The sequence below is a fragment of the Macaca thibetana genome, chromosome 11, assembly GCF_024542745.1.
Source record: "Macaca thibetana thibetana isolate TM-01 chromosome 11, ASM2454274v1, whole genome shotgun sequence".
NCBI classification, from domain to species: Eukaryota; Metazoa; Chordata; class Mammalia; order Primates; family Cercopithecidae; genus Macaca; species Macaca thibetana.
The window spans coordinates 97,866,276-97,881,765 of NC_065588.1; the positions used below are offsets into that span (position 1 = coordinate 97,866,276).

Consider the following 15,490-nt stretch of genomic DNA (forward strand, 5'->3'; position numbering starts at 1 on the left):
GGGTTAAGCAGCCTTTCCAACTTATCATGACCGCAGGATGATCCTTTGCATATCCTGTAAATATCTGTATATCTTGCAGACTGCATGGTCTGAAGAGACTGAGTTTTGTTGGAAAAATGCAAAGTATGTTTTATTTTCAGTTTCCTCACCAGTAGATGGCACCTAGTCTTCCTTTACAATGGACTAAAATCCCCCCTAACTTCATTGCATTCCCTACATGTCAGTGAGCCTGCACTAACACGGCAATGACTACATCACATACAAATGCTCCTCTCTCATTCCCCTTATCCCATGTTTGTATTGTTCTAGTTCCAGGATGCTGATACTTTAAGCCTGAGGCTCTAACTTGAGCAGGAAGAGTTTATTTTGGGATGAAGAATCTTCCCCCATAGGAGGGCCTCTCAACCAGTGTCTCTCTTTCTCTGTCTTTAGAAACTGGGAAATTCTAGAGGAGAAAATTGGTGTTCTGCATCTGCAGAATGACTTCTTTCTCTTAAAAATATCAGACTCATATGTTGGCTGAATTTACTGTTTATAGAGGGGACTGCAGTGTTGCAAGGACATTAAAGTTTTGTGTTGAGAGTGGTTTCAGTCAATTATATTAAGAAAATGACCCCTGAATATGTGAAGTTGATGGGATGAATATATACATAGGGTCCATTTCACTAAAAGTATAAATACACACATTTAAAATGGCCACGGAGTAAGGAAGGAACTGCAAACTCTAAGTAGGAAAAACGCGATGACACATCAGTTTGTTTTATGTTGTTCTCTGTGTGCAGGTATCAGTTTTGTTAAAAAAAAAAAATCAGAAAGGCTGAGTGTAAGACTTTAATATTCTTTATTTTTTATTTTACTTATTGATTAATTTTTTGAGGCAGGGTCTAGCTCTGTCACCCAGGCTGGAGGGCAGTGGTTCAGTCATAGCTCACTGCAGCCTCGACCTCCTGGGCTCAAGCAATCTCCCTGCCTCAGCTTCCCAAGAAGCTGGGACTATAGGCACCTGCCACCACAGCCAGCTAATATTTTTTTTTAAATGTAGATACATTACATGCTATGTTGCCCAGGATGGTCTTGAATTCCCAGGCCAAGTGATCCTCCCACCTCAGCCTCCCAAAGGGCTGGGATTACAGGCATGAGCCATCACACCCAGCCTGCCCTTTCTATAAATATATGGATATGTCCTGAGAGAGTTCTTGTCTCAAAGAGCAATTCAAGCACGTGAGGTTTTCTTGGAGTAGATAAGAAAGGTGAGCTTTTGGGTTTGGTAGGAAAGGAAAAAATAACAAATGTATTATACATTTGGCGAACTATGCCATGTAGCACTGTGAAAATTCTTTGGGCCCTCTGGGGAAGATTTTACACTACCACATATGGGATTTGCTTATCACCACCATAGCCTGCAAAAGTATAGTTCTTTTAAAAAATCCAGATCTGGACAGGCACAGTGGTGGCTCACACCTGTAATCCTAGCACTTTGGGAGGCCAAGGAGAGTGGATTACTTGAGGTTAGGAGTTTGAGACCAGCTTGGCCAATGTGGTGAAACCCTGTCTCTACTAAAAATTAGCCAGGCATGGTGGTTTGCCCCTGTAATCCCAGCCACTCAGGATGCTGAGGCAGGAGAATCGCTTGAACCCGGGAGGCAGAGGTTGCAGTGAGCTGAGATGGCCCCATTCCAGTCTGGGCAACAGAGAGAGACTCCATCTCAAACAAAACAAAACAAAACAAAACAAACAAACAAAAAAAACAAATCCAGATCTTCTTCCCCTCCTCTTCTTTCCCTTTCAACCCCAGATAGAGCATTTAAGGTTAGGGTCCATTACAGCAGAATATTTCATAAACAATTAGGTGGTATGAACCAATAAAACACAAAATATCTTTGTTTTTGTTCTCATTTAGGTTGACCCCTGTTCCCCAAGAACATCATGATACTGTTATTGGGAAAAAAATAAGTGATGAATTTTCCATTTAAGAAATTAAATAATGTAGAATTATTTGCTCCCTTATTTATGCAGACACATTTTCTTTTCTTTCTTTTTTATTTTATTATTTTATGGGGTTTTTCCCATTTTCTTTTTTAGCTATAACTTTGGGTTTAAAAAAAATCTGCTTGTTCAGTCTGTCTGATATAACACTAAAATTTCACCTTACCCTACCTTGAGATTTTAAACGAAAGATATGTGATAACTTTGGTAGGAAATGGGAAAGAAAACTCATTTTTAGTATGACTTATAAACAGAATATGATACAATGCTCAGCTTGGTATTAGGCTGTTAAAAATAACCATAAAACTGTTCAGTGCAGAATTCCTTTTATATCAGTTTTCTTGGTGTATTTAATGATGATGGTTTTAGATCATTAGCTACTTGACAAAAAAGCTGACATGTCAATGAGAAGCCTCCAATGAAGAATAGGCCTTCTGAAATTATAAAGTTATTGAGTTTGATGGTGTTATATTTACAGCGGTCTTTTGGAAATACCCCTATTGCATAAAGCGAGCTACATCTGTGGGAATCATTCATCTGGACCAATCAGCTACAGCTATTCAGCCTTTAAAACTCTGAAATGGGTAAAGGATTTAATAGACATTTCTCCAAAAGAGACATAAAAATGGGCAACCGGTATGTGAAAATGTGCTCAACGTCACTAATCGAAACCACTGTATCACCTCACGCCAGCTAGGATGGGCTAAAAAAGATAAGAGATAACAAATGTTGGTGAGGGTGTGTAGGAGAGGGAACCCTTTTGCACTGCTGGTGGGAATACAGATTGGTGTAGCCATATTAAAAAAACAGAATAAAGGTTCCTAAAGAAACTAAAAATAGTACTACCACATGACCTAGAAATCCTCCTTCTGGGTATATAAGTCCCAAAAATGAAATCACCGCCTTGTAAAGATATCTGCACTACCATGTTCATTGTAGCATTATTCACAATAGCAAGATATGGAAACGACATAAGAGTCCATTGACAAATGAATGGATAAAGACACTGTGATAAATCTATACAGTGGAATATCATTCAGCTTTAAATAAAGAAGGATATCCTGCCATTTGCCATAACATGGATGAATGTGGAGAACATTATGCTAAGTGAAATAAGCCAGACACAGAAAAAAAATTTTTTTTAAGAATATATGATGATAGAGAATAAAGCACTGGTTATCAGGTGGAAGGGGGGTGGTTACCAATGGAGTAGGGGAAGAAATAGGGAGATGTAGGTAGGTCAAAGGGTAAAAAGTTCCAGATGTGTAGGCTGAATAAGTCTAGAGATCTAATGTGCAATAGGTGGAATATAGTTAGTAATACTGTATTTAGGATTTTTGCTAAATGGGCAGATGTTAGCTGTTCTTGACACACACCAAAGTAGGTAATTATGTGAGATGATGGATGTGGTAATTTGCTTCACTATAGTAACCATTTTACTGTCTATATGTTCTTCATGATATCATGTTGTTTACCTTAAATATATAGAAAAAAATTTATTTTTTTAAAAAGTCTGACTGTTGAGAGCCGTGGTCGCAACTCTGGGCTGCACGTTTTCTCCACTTTAGGAGAATACTAATTTAAAAATAGTTGTGCCAGAGCTCCGCCCCACCCCATGCCAATTAAATCAGAATATGGGCTTGGCCGAGGCAGTGAAGCTTCAACATGGGTGTTTAGTAAAAGTTGCCCTGGAGATTCTGACATGTAACAGGGTTGCAAATGACCTAATTTCAAAAGAAATTTCCCATTTTATATTCCATGAGCAACTTCAAAGCATCTGGGTAAAATCTGAGGTATTTTTTCCTCTCTTCCTCAGAAGAGGGCAACTGGACTGTATTAATGATGTAACCAAGACAGCTGAGGATAAAAGAGTCTGACATGTGAAAGTCTGAAGATACCCACACAAATTCATTAAAAAAAGTAAACTTTTCTTGCCAAGAGTGTCTCACTGCTATTATTTATGACATCATCCTTGCCAGTGTTTTTTTCTCCTTTCAGAGCCAGTTTCCTAAGAGAAGATGAAGCAGGGAATTTGGCTTTCTCCAGTCTCTAGCCCCATCATCCATTTCATGAGCCCTAATGATGATCTGAGCCATTGAAACTTCCACCTGGAAGACATTTGCCATCAAATGGAGTTCTCCTAGTTTAGGTACTGGGCAGGCATCTTATTTCTTCCCAGCTTTCATGGCTGAGCGTAGGAAATGGTATACCACAGGGGTAAGGAGTGGGCATTGGAAACAGACAACCCAGGTTCAAATTCTGATTCCTCTACTTCCGAAACATGTACATATTTGGGCAAATTACCCAATTTATCTGAAACATGTTTTGCCATGTGTGAAAAGATGATGTTCATTTGTTCAAGGATACTGTAAGGATGAAATGGAATTATGCATGCAGAATGTAAGCATTAAATAATATGTGCAAAATGCTCAGGAGAGCACTCGACTCATAGTAAGTAGTCAAGAAATAATAGATACTACTATTTTAACTATCTTTAGCTAGTTAACTGAATGACATTCCACTTAACTGAATGACAAAATTAACCACCTCCCTTTACTGTCTCTAAAAAAACATACTGACTGACTGACGCCTCTAGCATTCTGGGCTACTCTTTAGTATACTGGCTTTCTTCTCCTACCAGTTGAGTCAGTTATAGGCTTATCAAGAGTATTATTTGTTCCCAAACCTGTTTATGCCAGTTATTTTTGTTGTCGGAATTTAATTAAATATTAAGTAAACAGATGAAATATAAATGTGGAGAGTTGTTTCTATGAAAACTAGGTTGAGGCCAAGAACGGTGGCTCATGCCTGTAATTCCAGCACTTTGGGAGGCCAAGGCGGGTGGATCACCTAAGGTCAGGAGTTTGAGACCATCCTGGCCAACATGGTGAAACCCCGTCTCTACTAAAAGTACAAAAATTAGCCGAGCGTGGTGGTGGGCACCTGTAATCCCAGCTACTCAGGAAGCTGAGACAGGAGAATCACTTGAACCCGTGAGGTGGAGGTTGCAGTGAGCCAAGATCATGCCACTGCACTCCAGCCTGAGTGACAGGAGTGAAACTCTAAAAAAATCTCTAGGTCGGATGCATAAATACATTCAAATTACAAAAACAAATGTCAAAGTAGGTGTGGTAAAACAATCAGCTGTAACAGATGTTTTTGATTAGCCAACTTATATTGGATAAAAGGACTTTTACTAAATTATGCTTTTCCAAAGATTTCACACTAAGAGAAAGAGGGAAAAGGTGATTTTCTTTCCTCAGGACAATCTCTTTCCAGTCATAATTAGCATAGAATGGAAAAGAAGGTTTTGTCCTTGCTTTGGTATTTTTAGTACCAAAAGTTTTAATATAAGAATAGTATAATGACACTGTGAGTATAATGACCCATCATCCAGCTTTAACAACTGTCAACTCATAGCCAATTTTGTTTAATTTATAGTCTGCCAAGTTCCCCGCTTCCCATATTATTTTGAAGAAAATATTGTATTTTGAAAATTGCTTTTTTATATCTAAAATAATTTGTTGTTCCCATTTAAAATGTTAGTAAAGTGTAACATCCATGTGGAAAAGTGTGTGTATATAATATGCGTATAGTTCAATTAATTTTTCCAAACACAATAATTGATGTAACCAGCATCTAAATAGAGAAATAGAATATTATGACTTACAATAACTAAAGTTAGCTTTGCCTGTTTTGTTCTTCATAAGATGGAATCATATAGTATGTTCTTTCTGTGTCTGGCAACTTTTGCTTAGCATAAGTTTTGTGAGATTCATCCATATCATTCATTCTCATTGCTATTTAATATTCTCTTAAGTGGACACACCACAGTTTATCCATTATACATTGTGATAAAATTGGATGATTTTCAGTTTTTGATGTCATGAATAATGGTGTTATTTGTCTTCTCATGAGCATATGAATGCATTTCTGTTGGGTATAAACCTGGAAGTAGAATTGCTGGGTCACACTGAGCTTTTTGTAAACGCTGTCAAGCATTTTTTCAAGTTGGTTGTCCTAGTTTCAGTTTAAAAATATTTGCTCTGTGTTGTTAGCCTGGAAGGTTCAGACAACCCATCCACATAGCCCTTAGGATTAGAAGGATCTTTGTGGAAAAGTTCTTAATCCCATATAGGAAGGTCTAAGAGGTATCATGATATCTTTGATACCATCTCTGAACCTTCTCCCTCTTCAAGAGCTTTCTGGAAAAGATTTAGAATTCTCTTATTGAGATTGTAGAACAGACCCAAACTTCATGGGACATGAAGTCCTATGTGGGGGGCTCAAGATGACAGGCAAACTGTAGAATTTTTAACATGCTATTGGAGATTTAGGTCATTTACATAAAATTCATTTGGATATGAATCTGTAGATCGTGTACTTGAGAAAGTATGTTTGGAAATATGTCCCCGGATGCAAATTACATACAAGCAAAGGTCTATGAATGTAACTGGAGACTTGATCTATATGTTCAATTATGATAATCTCCATTTGTCTCTGACAGGAAATGACCATGGTGTAATGGTGGAAATAGACTTGGTAGAGCTTGGAGGATGGTGGAGTTAATGAGGAGTCAAATCTCCTAATCTGCATGATTGGGGTGAAGGTAGGACTATTCACCTGATAAGAAAGATGGGAGAAACAACAGCCATTCTGTGTGGTGAATGAAACTTTGACTCTAAGAAATCTTTTATGCAGGTGGAGACATAGCTTCTTCAACCAGTGAAAGAAATAATATCTGGTTTCTTGAATAATTTCATGGTGCCACCAACAAAAACCATCATAGACCAACAATGGCAAGATGGCATCAGCAAGAATGAGCTAGTATGAAGAGGTGCTCAACCCATCCCACCACCACGGGAAATAACGTGGTAAACTGCCAAGAGCGTAACTGTTTACTTTCCTGTCTCCCTAGAAACTGTAGGTTCTATGTGGGCAATACTCCGGATCTTCTTCGTTGTTGACTAGCCAGTGCTAACACTGTGCTGGGCCCAGAAAAGGTGCTCAATAAAGGGGTGTTGAGATGAATTGAATTGAGATCCCCTAAAGATTGGCCACAGAGTCTTAGTTATCTCAGGATGCTGGTGGAATCGAATCACAAGCAAGAGATGTTTCCTATGAGTGGAAGGTTTAGGGTGCTGTGGAGCCTTCTGTATGCAGAAAAGGTTATTCAGTGGTTTACTTTGGAATACACAATAGGTATTAAATTTATTATAATTATACATTGAAAAGCATAATTTTAAAAACTTTTAAATTCAGCTTAAAACTCTAATTATTATATTTTTTTCTGGCAAAGTTTATCCATCACTTTTTTTTTTTTTTTTTTTTTTGAGACAGAGTTTCACTCTTGTTGCTCAGGCTGGAATGCAATGGCGCAGTCTCAGCTCACCACAACCTCCGCCTCCCGGGTTCAAGCAATTCTCCTGCCTCAGCCTCCCGAGTAGCTGGGATTACAGGCACGCACCACCATGCCCGGCTAATTTTGTATTTTTAGTAGAGATGGGGTTTCTCCGTGTTGGTCAGACTGATCTCAAACTCCCAACCTCAGGTGATCCGCCTGCCTTGGCCTCCCAAAGTGCCGCGATTACAGGTGTGAGCCACCGCGCCCAGCCTATCCATCACTTTTAAGAAGATATAATAATATTGCTTCATTTACAAATCTAGTTAGCTAAAGCTAAATAATCTTTCTAAAATATCACATCACTTTAATAGGCTAGATTTTGTAAGTTTAATATATTTGTTTTCTTTTTAAATATTTTGCTTTTATGAACTAAATGAATTCTTAAATGCTTAACTCTTGTGCTCATACATGTGCATAAATGAAAACTCTCTGAAATGAAAACTCTCTGAAATATGTTAATGAGATTTAGTGAGATTTCAACTTAAAATCAAAAGTGTAAATTTATTTTTTATTTTTTATTTTTTGGAAACAGGGTCTCACTCTATCTCCCAGGCTGGAGTGCAATGGCACCGTCTTGGCTCATTGCAACCTCTGCCTCCCAGGTTCAAGCGATTCTCATGCCTCAGTCTCCTGAACAACTAGGATCACAGGTGTGCGCCACCATGTCTGGCAATTTTTTTTTTTTACATTTTTAGTAGAGACGGGGTTTTGCTACATTGGCCAGGCTGGTCTCAAACTCCTGTCCTCAAATGATCCGCCCACCTCGGCCTCGCACAGTGCTGGGATTGCAGGCGTGAGCCACCGTGCCTGGCCAAAAGTATAAATTATTTACTCAATTACACGTTTTAAATTAGAATTATAAGAGTATCTCTTAACTAGCACAGTACAAATATCTAATATTAACGCAAAAATAGTAATGCATTAGTTTTGATTCTCTGAGAATTTTCTACATCTAGTTCTAAATCTTCCTGGGGTTTTAAAAAATGAATATTCAATAAAGATGATTACTGTCCTAGTTAACTGAGGTTGCTCTCTCATCCCAATTAATGAAAGTCACTTAGAACTAGAAATTTTGTCCAGACTTGAGACCTACAGCTCCAGAGATGTTTAGTGATTCTTCTCCCTACTCCACTGTCACCCTGAGCTCCTTTTTCTAAACAGTGCGTTTTGGGCTTTGACACTTGAAAGAAGGTTGTCCTTTAACCTGTATCACCCAATTCTCTGTCTATTCTCAGGTATCTGTAATTCGAAGCCAACTTCAAACCAGTTTGCTCGTTTGCTTATATTTTGTGTTTCTTCAGCTCTTAAGATACGTGCATAGGTTTGTCATTCACAGCAAAGACTTTTAGACTTGACAGGATTTGAGTATACATAAATAGTTTTCCATTAAACTTGAAATACCTTAAAGTCAGTGGGGTCCTAAGATATGAAAATGCTTTTCTATGTTGCTTGATGAACACTAAGGACAATATAACTTTCAGGAATATCTTAAATGACAACTATGACTTCTTCATACTTGTGGTCCTAACTCATAAAATCATTCTATTGATATGTCTTTGAAAATTAAAATTCTAAGACGCTTACATATGGTCCCTTCCCCTCCATAATCAATAGATTTATACTCCGAAAGCCCACGGCAGCCTTTGCTAATTGATCACTACATTTTCCTTAGCCCAAATATGATTCAGAATCCTTAAAGTATTGTTGCCGGCAGCCACTACGGAGATCTAGGGGGAAACCTTTGTCACACTCTTTGTCGTGCTAAGGGAGCAATAAACACCTCAGGTTGGAAGAAATATGTTTTCAAAGGAAAGATGTTCTCCCAAATTTATTTGAGGAAGTATAGTTTAGTTGTTAAGGCCATGGATTCTGGAAAACATACCTGTTTTCAAATATTGGCTCCATCTCTTACTGACTGTGTGAGCTTTGGAAAATTATTTAACCTCCTCAGTTTCCTCATCTTAAAATGAGGATAACAGTGGTACCCATCTCATAGTGTTTTATGAATATTAAATAAGGTAATACATGAAAAATGCTTAGCAGAATGCCAGGGACACTATAAATGTTTACTAAACAATGGTGATGAGACAAACATGGTGGCTAATGGCTGTAATCCCAGCACTTTGGGAGGCCGAGGCAGAGGGATCACTTGAGCCCAGGAGTTCAAAACCAGTCTAGGCAACATAGTGAGACTGCCATCTCTATAAATAAATACATACATAAATAAATACGTAAAGTTATTTTTATTCTGTTAAAATCTATTTTATTTTATTTTATTTTATTTTGAGATGGAGGCTCGCTCTGTTGCCCAGGCTGGAGTGCAATGACGTGATCTCGGCTCACCACAACCTCCGCCTCCCAGGTTCAAGTGATTTTCCTGCCTCAGCCTCCCAAGCAGCTGGAACTACAGGCGTGCACCACCACGCCTAGCTAATATTTTTGTATTTTTAGTAGAGATGAGGTTTCACTATGTTGGTCAGGCTGGTCTCGAACTCCTGACCTTGTAATCTGCCTGCCTCGGCCTCCCAAAGTGCTGGATTACAAGTGTGAGCCACTGCGCCTGGCCAAAATCAATTTTCTTTTCATTTAAAGTTTTATCTTAGGTTCAGCAGTACAAGTGAAGGTTTGCTACATAGGTAAACTTGTGTCACGGGGCTTTGTTGTATACAGATTATTTCATCACCTAGGTATTACGCCTGGTACCCAATAGTTATGTTTTTTGCTCCTCTCCCTCCTCCCACCCCTACCCACAAGTCGACCCCAGTATCTGTTGTTCCCTTCTTTTTTTTTTTTTTTTTTTTTTTTTTGAGATAGAGTCTTGCTCTGTTTCCTAGGCTGGGGTGCAATGGTGCAATCTCAGCTCATTGCAACCCCTGCCTCCCAGGTTCAAGCGATTCTCCTGCCTCAGCCTCCCAGGTAGCTGGGATTACAGGCACCCACCACCACACCCAGCTAATTTTTTTTGTATTTTCAGTAGAGACAGCCTTCACCATATTGACCAGGCTGGTCTCAAACTCCTGACCTCAGGTGATTCACCCACCTTGGCCTCCTAAAGTGCTGGGATTACAGGCATGAGCCACCCTGCCCGGCCTGTTGTTCCCTTCTTTGTGTTCATAAGTTCTCATCATTTAGCTCCCACTTATAAGTGAGAACATGAGTTTCTGTTCCTGTGTTAGTGTGCTAAGGATAATGGCCTTCAGCTCTATCCACGTTGCTGCAAAAGACATGATCTCTTCTTTTTTATGGCTGCATAGTATTCTATGGTGTATATGTACCACATTTTCTTTATCCAATTCATTACTGAATGGCATTTAGGTTGATTCCATGTTTTTCCTATTGTGACTAGTGCTGCAACAAACACTCATGTGTATGTGTCTTTATGGTAGAATGATTTCTATTCCTCTGTGTATATACTCACTAATGGGATTGCTGGGTCAAATGGTAGTTCTGCTTTTAGCTCTTTGAAGAATCGCCATACTGCTTTCCACAATGGTTAAATGAATTTACACTCCTAACAACAGTGTATAAGTGTTCCCTTTTTCTCTACAACCTCGCCAGCATCTGTTATTTTTTGACTTTTTAGTGATAGCTCCTTTGACTGGTGTGAGATAGTATCTCATTGTGATATTAATTTGCATTTCTCTGTTGATCGGTGATGTTTAACTCTTTTTCATATGCTTGTTGGCTGCATGTATGTCTTCTTTTGAAAAGAGTCTGTTCGTGTCCTTTGCCTACTTTTTAATGGCGATGTTTTTCTCTTGTAAATTTCTTTTAAGTTTCCTATAGATGCTGGATATTAGACCTTTGTCAGATGCATAGTTTGCAAATAATACATAAATAAAGATGATGATTTCCCTGAATATTCTGGAAGAGAGCTGAGGGAGGAAGCACATCTTCAACCATGAGGCAAAATAAGAGCGCTGTGGGACAGCAGCAACAGCCAGGGCAGCTGGGCAGGCCTAGGGTCTTTCAAACAAAGGCACAGGGCAGAAAATAAATCAGAGCCCCAGAATCTCATCGTGCAGGCTACAAATAGCAGCTGCAGCTGCAGACCAAGGGCTGGCCTTTACATGTCCATGGTGCAAAAGGCTCCTGGTGAGAAGCTGATCTTTTCCGTCACACCCACACAGAGCCAGCAGTCACACATAGAGCAAACTCTGAATATTTAGGAGCCATTTTTAGTAGAGAATAGCAAACTGTTTGATAATATAGACTGGATCGGAGATGGAGCATGGTTAATTTTATATACTGATTAGATGTTTCTGTATGTCCATACATAATTCTGGATCATTAGGCTGCCAATAATATCTCCCACATCTGTAGAACACTTACCATGTTCAGACACTGCCAAGGACTTCACATGTATAGTTCATTTAATCCTCCCATGCTTCTGTGGAGCAGATATGATTATTGTCCTAACCTAGATCTTAGAGGAGGACTAGCAAAAGTTGGAGAAACTAAGGCTCAGAGAGGTTAAATAATTTACCCAACATCACAAGATTCTGGGTCTAGAGCTGCAGTATAAACCAAGTCTGTCTGAATCCAGCATCTCATCTCTTAAACACTTTGTTGGGCTGCCATGCAATTACAATGATATCTTGCTCACAAATTATTTTATGTGCTTATTTCTTACTGCCTCAAATAGTCCTCTGTGGGGAGGGGCAGGGTGCTGCACTTGCTTGTTTTGTACCTCCAAGCTTTCAATACGTAGCAGAAGGTGAGCAGATACTTATTGATACATTCTGAACAAAGTTCTGATGGAATAGGAGAGAGGGAGGAATTGGTCAGGTCCCAACGGCGTAACCTCAAGGTCACTTAAAAAACTCTCAATCTATTTACATTTTTTCAGCTACAAATTATGTTTACTATAAACTACAAGCCATAAAGATGATTAAGACAAGGTCCTGGCTCAAGAACACAATGGTTTAGATTAGGTATTGCAAATTCAACTGTTCTCCTGGCTAGGCAGTTAACATGAACAAGTGAAGGGGTCCAAGAAGCAAACTAGGGTGTTCCCTACTGAGTTCCGGCTTATTGTTTCTATCCAAATTCATTATTGCCAGGAGAAACCAGAAATTTATATTTTACATAATTTTCTTATTTTTATGTGAAACAAGCGTGTGGGTCAAATAAAACTGATTTGCAAACTGGATTTAGCTCATAGGCTACCAAGTTGAGACCTCTGTTTTAAACAATAACACATACACATAAAGACAAGAGAAGATAGACAAGACTGATTAACGTACAAGGAGGATACATAAAGTTTTCAGGGAAGTCAGAGATTATTTTCAGCTAGAGCATCAGAGAAGACTTTGTGAAGAAAGTCACCTTTGAGTTTCTTCTACTAAAGTGAATCAGCTTTGCAATCACTGTGATGGGAGGGAATGCTATTCAGCTGTAAGCAATGATGGGTGCAAAGACCCACAGGTGGAAAATCATGAGTCAAGCTCAGGGACCTCTGAATTACACTGTACTTTGATTTTTGTGTTTTGTTTTGTCTTGCTTTTTGGTTTCTTACTAGAGACAAATGTAATGTGATTTACGTTCATCAGAATTAGGAAAATTTTTGTGTTTTTCCAGTAAGCACTATAAGCAAAGAGTGGAAGATGATGAAGATCGAAACTTGTTAGGGTCTATCAATTAAAGGAGATTTTAAAGCAAAGGAACTGTCACTCCTTGTAGCCTACTGCATGGTGTGTGGTAGGACATGAAGCTTAAAAGAACATCCGAGTCTTGGAAGGGATCCAGCAAAGGCACCAGGACTAATTTGGGAGATGAAGGGTATGTCTTATGAGGAGAGGCTTAGAGGGCTTAGCATGCTTTAGCTTTAAAATAAGGTGGGTGAGCAGAGTTCTATTGATAGCCTACAAGTCTTCCAGTATGAACTTGTACTTGATGTGACATGAAACTCTAAGTTACACAAAGGAATTTCAAGAAGGCAGTTTTCTTTCTTTTTCATTTCAAGAATGGTGAGCCCTGGAACTTTTTGTGCAAAAATGTTTTAAAAGGCAAAATGGATTTTCATAAAGGATTTGGGGGAACAATTTCAGTTTTATTACCATGCATTCACTGAAGTGCTGAATTTAAGGATCGATTATCCATAATATCAATTTATATCATAGTAGATAGAAATGCCATTGTCCTGGTAGCTGCAAGTGAACATAAAACAAATTTCACACACAGGCACACTCCTGCACAGAGAGAGGGAGAGAATGCACTTAGCCGTTACTTAGCACAACCATGCTGAAATTCACAAATTCACCAAACCTTTTGTTTTGTTTTGTTTTGTTTTTGAGATGGAGTCTTGCTCTGTCACCCAGGTCAGAGTGCAGTGGCACAATCTTGGCTCACTGCAATATCCACCTTCTGGGTTCAAGTAATTCTCCTGCCTCAGCTTCCCAAGTAGCTGGGATTACAGGTGTGTACCACCACGACTGGCTAATTTTTATATATATATATATATATATATATATACACATTTTTTAATTTTTTTATTTTTTTGAGATGGAGTCTCGCTCTGTCACCCAGGCTGCAGTGCAGTGGCCGGATCTCAGCTCACTGCAAGCTCTGCCTCCCAGGTTCACGCCATTCTCCTGCCTCAGCCTCCCAAGTAGTTGGGACTACAGGCGCCCACCACCGCGCCCAGCTAATTTTTTGTATTTTTAGTAGAGACGAGGTTTCGCCAGCGTTGGCCAGGCTGGTCTCCAACTCCTGACCTTAGGTGATCCGCCCACCTCAGCCTCTCAAAGTGCTGCGATTACAGGCATGAGCCACCGTGCCCTGCCAAATTCACCAAATCTTTACCACCTGTACCACTGGATATTTCTTGTGTCATATAGAATGAGGCAGTTCATGGGAGGGAGAACTGGTAGACCTAAGAACATGAGTAATAATTCTATGGAGTCATCCTTCAAATTTTAAATTACTTGACAATCTGCTTTGTTTTGGATTTTGACACATTTTATTTTGGCTCCTAGATCTCTGATTTTCATGACTTAGTTTAAACTCAAAAAGCCCCACAACATATGCATAGGAAAAAAACTGAAAGGACATATAGCAATTTTAGTGATTGTTAGTATTTCTAGCTGATTAAGTTTTAATATTTGATATGTAGACTATTCAGATTCAGAAGCTGAGGTTCAGGATCAAGGTCAGAGGTGGGTCCCAAGAGTCATTCACACAGTAATAGCTGAGAATGTGAGAGGGGATTAGCTCACCGAGGGAGAGGATGTGCACAGACAGCAGAGAGCCACGAGCTGAATCTTGGGAAAAGTCTCCTGCAAGGGCCCAGGCAAATGAAGAGAGGGACAGCAGGGGACAGGCAGGGTCTGTTCACTGCTATTTAGATCCAGGAGCCCCTTCCTCCTGATCACCATCTTCTTCCAAATGGTCATTGGATTCGTCTCTTCTCATGCTGCTTGGGTATGTAACATACCCAAGACTGGGTAACTCACAAAGGAAAGAGATTTAATGGACTCACAGTTCCATATGGTTGGGGAGGCCTCACAATCATGGCTGAAGGAAAAAGAGAAACAAAGTCACATTTTACATGGCAGCAGGCATAGAGAGCGTTTATAAGGGAACTCCCCTTCAGAAAACCATCAGATCTCATTAGACTTACTCACTGTCACGAGAACAGCACGGGAAACACCTGTGCCCATGATTCAGTTGTCTCCTGCTGGGTCCCTCCCATGACATGTGGGGACTATGGGAACTGCAATTCAGATGAGATTGGGCCGGGACACAGCCATATCGTATCAGTCATCTAAGCAGAAGTCTTAAGCTATTTTGTTCACATATTTCCTGCTATGAACTGAACCATGTTCTCTCCCCAAATTAATATGTTGAAGCCCTACCTTCCAATGTGATGGTATTTGGAGATGGGGTCTTTGGCAGGTAGTTAGGTTTAAGAGGTTATGAGGGTCTGGCCCTCATGATGGGATTAATGCCCTTTCAGGAAGATACACCAGAGAGCTTGCTCCCTGTCTCCACCGTTGTGAGGTCTTAGCGAGAAGGCAGTGGTCTACAAGACAGGAAGCGGACCTTCACCAGAACCCAAACATGCTGGCACCCTGATCTCAGACTTCCAGCCTCCAGAAC

General features: G+C 39.6%; 1 protein-coding gene across 1 annotated transcript in view; it reads left to right on the plus strand.

Moving 5' to 3' along the window:
- Positions 1-6,267: 6,267 nt before the first annotated feature.
- Positions 6,268-15,490, plus strand: part of CHPT1 (choline phosphotransferase 1) — a 154,759-nt gene continuing 145,536 nt past the window's right edge. Inside the window, exon 1 of the mRNA XM_050750225.1 lies at positions 6,268-6,271. The gene's annotated coding sequence lies outside the window, so the exon portion shown is untranslated. The remainder of the gene's footprint in view (positions 6,272-15,490) is intronic.